This window comes from Temnothorax nylanderi, unplaced genomic scaffold, assembly GCF_030848795.1.
Source record: "Temnothorax nylanderi isolate EJ_2023f unplaced genomic scaffold, tnyl_v1.0 TNYL_tig0202_pilon, whole genome shotgun sequence".
Taxonomy (NCBI): domain Eukaryota; kingdom Metazoa; phylum Arthropoda; class Insecta; order Hymenoptera; family Formicidae; genus Temnothorax; species Temnothorax nylanderi.
In genome coordinates, this window is record NW_027249264.1 from 251,430 (window position 1) to 258,226 (window position 6,797).

The 6,797-nt window shown below is 39.6% G+C and overlaps 1 pseudogene; it reads left to right on the forward strand.

Moving 5' to 3' along the window:
• The first annotated feature begins 529 nt into the window (after positions 1-529).
• Positions 530-5,771, forward strand: LOC139778916 (nose resistant to fluoxetine protein 6-like; annotated as a pseudogene).
• Positions 5,772-6,797: the final 1,026 nt, after the last annotated feature.

Consider the following 6,797-nt stretch of genomic DNA (forward strand, 5'->3'; position numbering starts at 1 on the left):
TTAACTGTAGAGTGCATATTTGCATCTCTTCAATGATTCTGTATTATTATGTGAAACGGTTTTATCAGATGCTGCACTTGGAACTGTTATCATAAACATACTTTATCATGCTGGAATTAAATCTTTCAATACACTAAATATATCTTTAAAAATTCAAGCAATTAAATCGTGAACGTCCAAGAATAAAATTATATTCAAATTCGATACGAAAGAATACTTCAAAGAAGTACGCCAGGACTTCCATGTCACCGTAGAACCAACACTGCTTCTCGCCGAAGCGGGGCCTCAGAAACGTGTACTGCAGTTGAGGCGGTAGATAGTCCAGAAGCGCGGCCAGACCGGCGACAAGAAAGGGCCCACCCCAGGCGTAGCAAGCATAGACCCTGAGCCTGAGGGTCTCCTGACCTTTCTCCAAGCTCATTGGTCGCAAATCCCTAAACGTCCACCAGATGTTGAAGTACATCATGTTCAGCCAGAAGAAAGCAGCCAGGAAGAAGTGCACCATGATTGCGAGCGCTTTGCAACCTGCATGAAGGGAATCCCCGGCGAGCTGAATAACGGCCATGAAAATATCGCCCAGGCAGGCGATATGATGAGTCTGGCAACGCCAGTGCAGAACGTGATAAGAGGCCGGTAGCAACCAACCGGCCGCCAGTACAGAAGATACATTTACTGTTTACCTTCCGAAACGTAGAAAATAAATACTAAATCAATCAATAAATAATAATCGCAGTTATATCGTTCTCTATTTCCCCTAAGTATGCTAATACGCTATTAAAAAAAAAAGGAGAAGTCATAGTACCGCACGTTTAAATTTATACACATTTATGTCGGGGGTTTACTACACGGTGGACATTTTGACTATCTTGCAGGAACGTTCGACAATAATCAGGTTTCGACGTTAACGTCATCACGGGAGAAATAACAAAGCGAAAGTTTCTCTGCCAATCGGTGATCGATACCGATCGTGGACGCTGTCACGTTGAAAAGAAAATATAAAGTTAAGGGGACAACAACACGCGGAAGTGGCGTACGTTGTAATCACCGGCCGCTCGAAATGTATCCCTCTCTCTCTGCCCACCATGTAAGTCGGAAAGAAAAAAAAATGTGACACGTTGACAGAGCACTGGGCAGAAATCACATTGCGTCAACACCCGCGAGAGCCATCGCAATGCTTTGTTTTAATTAGACAGTCGGATTCCCCTAGTCCGTGCCAATTCTGAGCTGAGCGTTGAATGGCGGCAGAAGAGGACGACCTTCTCATCATTTTTGAAGTCGACGCCAAATTAATTTAATAATTATTACAGACACAAAATTCATGTGCGTGATTATAAAATACATTTCGCCAACAGATAAAAAAGTAAAAATCCAATTACTTGAATTATTAGCTCTAAATGCCACAAATTGTAATTGTGCGAGAGTGCGCGGATACGCGGTTGATAGCGCGAGAAGGACAAGCACGAAGAAAGTTCACAAAAGTCAAAAGAATGAATACACAAAAATCCGTATATTACACAGAAATAAAGTCAATATATACAATATGTACAAGTTCGTTTTAATTCCAGCAAAGAGGAATAAGCCGTGATAGCGCGCACAGAAGCGAGTACAGCGTGCAAGAAGCAACAAAAGCGTGTTCGCGAAGCGAGATAGCGAAGTAATTCGTATTCGTGCGAAAGCTAGTTCTAGGCGGTGTACTAAAACGGGTTTTAAGTATACTTGCGGGTGAACTGCGAGCGAGAGAGCCTCTTCGTCGAAGCAAGCTCTTTTATAAACGAGCTTTTTCTCGGGATTCACCAATAGATTTAAAGCGTTGGCGGTGACCTCAGGTCTTCACGTGCGATTGGCGGCCAAAGGGCCCGCCGCGCATTGATTCGCATTTGACATGCGCGAGGCGCGAATTGTGACGAGCGATTGGCAATCGGCTGCCTCTAATAAGGATGTCGAGTTGCATAAAATGATCAATGAAATAATAGAAATCAGAAATAAAATAAATTTTAAAACAAACAATATAATCGAGACGGAGGAATTAGAAAAGAAAATAGCCCAGAAAGTTGCTATAAAAAGAGATATAACCAAAAATATACGAAGAATTGAGCTTAACATGAAACATCTCGACAGAGCAATTAACCGAATCAGGGAACACGGTTCGTCGGGCAAGCTTGCAACGCAGCGGTGCAGTTCGAGATCTTCAAAGACAACAAGACGCGACGTGAATTGGACATGGGGGACCTGCTTGTGAACGTCGCTATCGCGTCGAATGCGATGAAATGGACTTCCGGCAAATCGATCCAATACGAGTGGATGTTTTGCGCTCTGTCCACCTGCAATCATACGGATACAGGAGGCTCTCGAGATCACGCTCGACCAATTGAAAGTCGAAGGGCGTGTAGACATGACTATCACCGTTTCTAAGGAATCATGCTATTATACCATTGAGACCGTTCAGACAACGTGGAACATTGGCGATTGGTTATACATCGATTCTTGTGCTGTTCGCATTGATCATCATAGCCAGCACGGGATACGATATTGCGATGCAACGGCGTGCTAGCGCGTCGGAAGGTATTTTTGCGGCGTTTTCTTTGTACAAGAATGGAAAAGAGCTGTTGGAAACTGATAGACGTCCGGAATAAATTCGCTGCCTAGACGGCTTGCGCTTCATCAGCATATGCTGGATCATTTACGATCATACTTATTACATGAAGGTCGTTGATGTCATTATGAACCTCATGCAGATTCCACGTATGCACTACGATTGGAACAACATGCTGGTGCTTAACGGCAACATCGTCACGGATACCTTCTTCCTTCTGAGCGGGCTCCTACTCGCTTACAACGAAGTGTTGAAGAAGGAACGGGGCTTAAAGTGGCGTTTCGACGTGATAGGATTTTATCTTCATCGTTATATAAGATTAACACCGGCCTACGCGATGATGATCGATTTTTATGATACTCTGTTCTACAAATTCGGTACAGGCCCGCATTGGAACACCTGAGTCGGTACTAACCAAAACTTCTGTCGCGAGAATTGGTGGACCAACTTGCTCTATGTTAACAACCATGTCAACGTAGCGAACATGTGCATGTCCCAATCCTGGTACCTATCGACCAACATGCAGTTTGTTTGGCTGTCGCCGCTTGTACTGTATCCTATGCTCAAGTTTAGAGGGCTGTTCTTAGCCATTGTTTTGGCCGTCTGTTTATTTCTTTCGGTCCTCGTGCCCTTTGTTATAACTTATTATTTCGAACTAACGGGCACCATGCTCTATTACAAGAGGGAGAAGAACGTAATCCAGGTTTATCTGAAGATCAATATAAAGACATACAATAGATTTGGGCCTTACGTCATTGGATTAGGCCTTGGATACTTGTTATGTAAGACGCGATCTTGCAAAGTCAAGTTACATACTTGGTGCGTGATTCTCGGCTGGCTGATCGCGATTATGGCCGGTCTCTCGGTGATTTTCGGACCGCAAGGCATGTACTTCGACACTCACGTGTACAACAAGCTGGAGGCAAGCTTCTACGCCGGTTTCCATCGTCAGGTCGTACTCTTGGTCTCCTGGATAATCTTCTGCTGCATAAATGGATACGCAGATCCCATCAATTATTTACTTTCTTGGCGTGGATGGATTCCGCTCAGCAAATTGACCTACTGCGCTTATCTCTCTCATTATTTTCATCAATCCCGATCCCTCAATCAGAAGATCGTCACGTTTAGCACAACCACACACTTTTCATGTTCCTATCCATAGAACCGAGACGTATCACAGGTCCTTCTACCTCGCAGGCATTTACTTGTGGAACTCGCTTCTTATCGATGTGGTGTCGTCATCGTCTATCACTGTATTTAAGGAAAAGCTCCACGACCATCTTTTCTCGCTTAGCTGTGTTCTGTTCGGAGTTCTACCGTGAGCCTTTCTACTGCTTAAGCATAATTTGGTTTAAGGGTGTCAACTCACTGTATACACAGAGAGAACGGTTTCTTTAGATTCAGTAATCCTATTTGTTTAACTTGGATGTGTTTAATTGAAACAACATAATTTTACACCAAATATTATTTTGTTAGATAGAAATTTGTTTTGTTTCATTACAGAATATCATATTGTTTAATGAAAAAAACATTATTATTTAAAGAAAATAAAATATATCTTTAAACCAAACAATATTTTATTTAGTTAGATTCAATATAGAGTTTCAATGAAATAAGACGCCTAGCCGCTCTCTGTTGTGTGACTCCTCTTGTCTATGGCCGATATTCATAATATCGTCCTGTGGATACTACATGTGTACTGTGAATAATGTCTTATAAAACGCGTATAGCGATAGCGCGGCGTGCTAGTTGGTAACATTGGGTAACATCTGAATGTCTACGATCGTGTTCGCCCGCGCCCGCGTCATAACATAACCGTGGCTCGTGCCGACCGTGCCGCCCGTGCCGCGTAGTAATATCGTCGTGTTGACTGTCGTGTCGTGAAAATGAGTACTGACAATGTTACATCATTTTTGGAAGCAAGTGATCTAGCGCATTTGTCTTCAATATTTGCTCGTAAGTACATCTTAACAATATCTCGTCCTTTTTCTCTTATTAAACGAATATTTTACTTGAAGTAAAGCTATTCATTATTTGAAAAATCAAACAATCGTATTTGTTGAATCAAAAATTTGTTTGTTTGGACCTATTCCAAAAGATAAATTTGTTTGAATCTCATAAAATTTACTAAATCCAAAGAAACCGTTCTCTCTGTGTATATATTAAATAAGTTTAAGCTACTCTTTAGTTCTTATGCTATTATTCTTGTGATCTGTTTTGTTTGCGAAATTAGTATTGGTATTTATCCATCGCTTCCTAGTGCATCCTTCGCGGGGGACGAGTAGCATGCTTCAATCTCGTATTTCATTTTTAATTTCTTTATATACCTATTGCGTCCTTCGCTAGGGGTGTATCACCTGTATTTTTATTTTCATTTACAGCATAATGTACATCCGCGGTAATTATACTGTTCCTTATATTTTTATTTTTATTTTTATACATTTATACATTTCTTATTCACGATTTGCCTAAAGTCTTTGACTAGGGCATAAATAAAATCAATTAATCAATCAATCATTATCTGGTAATACTATCACACGTCGGAGCCGTTCGAACACCCGGCAATTTAACACAGATGAATATAATACGCGAATTCATCGCCAATTTAGTACTCACGATGATGATATCTGTGCTGTAGAGACTGTACTTCGAGACGCCCGTCATGACCATTGATAATTTTCTTCTTGCTAAACGCAAAAAAAAAACTTGTCGAAGCACTTGGAGACTTACACAACTCCACGTCGTCCGGAGAAATTAAAAAGATTTCCCAGGCAAAGGAATCGTCGCTCATATACGACAACCCTGGAGAACGCGACGTTATCCACTACAATCTTATGAGAATTAAGGGAAGTAAAGAAAATTGCGCGAATGACGTAAAATACATCAACGACGATGCGGAAACAAGTCTCAGTAAAATATACTTTATCAATCCTATCAAACGCGATGAGACATGGTCGCAACATGAATCAACAGTAAATTCCAATAACAAGAGGTCCCATTACGTCAACGTCGATCTTTGCCGCATTTTTAACGAAAAACGACCGAGAGCATGTTCGAATGGGAAAGAATTAGAGTCGATCAACAGCGATCCTGCTCACAGAGCGAAAGCAAATCAGTGCCTGAGAGATAGTTGTTAAAAGATCGATTGTATTTAACAAATTCACGCAAAAATACTACATTTTGGTCAAATAATGGTGTAAGTAAAAAAATTAACAATATAATGTTATATTTAAGAAAAATAAAAATATATATCCCCTACTGCCATTCAACAAAAATTTTATTAGAAAGAGAACAATCTCCTAATATATAATACAACAATAATAAAAAACATATATTTATTTGTGCATAATTGTTGAAAATAGTTATAATTATGACTCAGGTATGCTCCAAATTTAAAAAAAATACCGTATATTGTATTTGTAGAAATTTGGTCAAAAAGTTCCAGCCGGTCGATCTCCCGTGCCACCGCCGCATACCATAAAGGAGCTGATCGTCATGGCGATCGCCTCGGCGCCTAGCGAAAAGCTTCCATTATCCAAAATCTATTCTTATTTCTTGAAACACTATCAATACTATCGATACTATGGCGGCTGGAAGAATTCAGTACGGCATTGTCGATGAATAAGGAAGATTTCATCAGAGGAAGTCGAATCAAAGGCACAAATGGATATTTTTGGCATCTGAATCCCCAATTCAAGCCAGAATACGCCAGAATACTACTATCGCACTCGAAATAATTAACCTTGTTTTGGAAAATTACCTAATTTGTTAAAATATAATGCACAAAAAAACCAAAAAGAGGAAAAAATAAAATTATATTAAGAAAAAGACTCGGATGTTTTATAATATTTTAATATTTTTATAAAACGACTCTTAAGGAAATGATGAGATGTTTACCATTTTTATTTTATCAATTAAAGTTTTTAGAATCTAAAGTTGCGCTTTATATTGAAAGTAGAAATAATTTAGCTAGTACATAAGTAAACGTTTGTTTAAAGTTTTTCAACAGAATAATCAAGTTAAACAAACAGAATAATGAAATGCCAGTCATGGTGTGATGACTATAGTTAACTACAAATGTGTTCAAGAAAGATTTATCGTACATTGCTTCAAAAATAAAAAATATTGATATTCCAAAACTTATGTTTGAATGGCGAATTTTGCCAACAGTTTTTAATGATACCGAAAAAAGTAAATTAACTTC